Here is a 1,891-nt window from a genome sequence, read left to right on the forward strand (position 1 = left end):
AAAAAAAAAAAACACATTATTACTAAATCAAGATACTAAACTGCTGAAGGAAGAGGGGAAAAGGCTGTGAGTTCTGTTGTAAGGTTCTTGTAAAATCTAACTAATGGGATATTATGATTCTGTTAGAGCAGAATTCAAAATTACAGAGATGAGAGGCTTCATCAGCTACATTTTCACAAAAATAGATGAAAATGTAAACATTATTGTGTGGCAAAGTTTCCTTGGAGAAGGAAATGGCAACTCCCTCCAGTATTCTTGCCTGGAGAATCCCATGGATAGAAGAGCCTGGTGGGTAGAGTCCATAGGGTTGCAGAGTGACTGAGCAAAGCAAAGGTATTCCTATCTAGGTAAATGATGATTATGGTATTGCAGCTAATTTTTACCACTTTCATGGAATAGAAATTCTAAATATTTTCAACTGAATCTAGTCTCTAATAGCACTCACTAAAAACTAACAGCCATGGCACCATAATAACATTTTTTGTGAGGTACCTAGACTGTCACGACTGAGGGAGACACAAAAATGTGAGGTAAGCATATCTTTTCCCAGAAACCTTTGAAGCCAGAGATATTAAACAATTAAGGCACTTGAAAACATTAGGGATATGTATAAACTTGCGAGTAAAACAAACTATAGCTGTACCAGCAAGCAATGAAGAAATAGTAAATCTTCATTTTATGAATCTTTGTTTAAATGTAAGGAACTTTGGCTTAAGAAATGGTCAAGAGCAACTTGTTGTTTCTTACTATATAATATTGAAAACCAAGTGCTAAATTCAGCCGTTGTAGGGTAAGGAAACTAAAACAAAAAAGCCTTAATGACCTGGAGCCTTAATGAGCAAAAGCTCATTTTAAACTGACTTAAGTCCCTGAACTAATCCTGTGTGTCAAAGGCAGGGAAGAAGGATCCCTCTAAACCTGAAAAAACTAGTGATTCATAAAGAAACTAAAGAGATGAAAGTATGCATCTTACCATACCACAGGAATTGGAACTAAGAAAAAAAAAGATAGGTGAGAAGAAATAAAAAGTACTATCTATTTACCTAGCACAATCATCATTAAAAATCAACAGTAATCCGATCAACTAAAATTTTTTTCTGAAATTACACTGTTCACATTTTCTGTGTCAAAACTTAAAATGATTGTCTCGTTAAAGAGTTAGTAAATGATTCTAAAACAACTTCTTTCTTGCCTTATAAAAGTTACATTTTAAGAAAGCTTGGTGAAAATCTTAAGGTACAACAGTTAGGATACTTTTTTGAAGTACAAAGGAAAATATAATTAAATCAACTTTATACTTTTTAACAGCCATAATAAAAATTTAGGGTGGTTCCATAGATGAAGGCTTTTGACTTCATATAAATTGTTTAAGTTACTCAGGCTTGAAATAAAGTAGGTAAGTTTTCAGTTATAACAGTGTAGTATCTTAGAGCAGATTTTTTATTGCCCACATCAACAGTTACATCCTCAGACCAACTTTTCCCTTCTTTAATGTGAAATAGCAAATCACCAGCATTTTAGGTTAGGTCTAGACTTTAAGGCATTGTTCTTTAATTTCTAAATGATACAAAGTGCTTTATAAGTATGAACAATAATCTGTTGTACTTAACTATTTTTGTGTCCTTTCCATTCATTTCTTTAAATCTGGAATGTGGCATCATTTTTCCATGTATAAAAAATAACTGTTATCAAGCACAAAATTTTACTCTAAGGATACTAAATTTTTAAATTTATTCCACTTTTTAAATGATAGCCAAAAATCCACCTGATTGATGCTCATTTAGCACCTTCTTCTAAATTCTGGTCACTAAAGTACATCCTGAGTTTGAATAAAAATAATGCATCTTTCAGGCTTTAAAATGACTTCTTTTTAAAAGAATTTTAATTGGAG

The sequence above is a fragment of the Bison bison genome, unplaced genomic scaffold (genome assembly GCF_000754665.1).
Source record: "Bison bison bison isolate TAMUID 2011002044 unplaced genomic scaffold, Bison_UMD1.0 scf7180017851055, whole genome shotgun sequence".
NCBI lineage: Eukaryota > Metazoa > Chordata > Mammalia > Artiodactyla > Bovidae > Bison > Bison bison.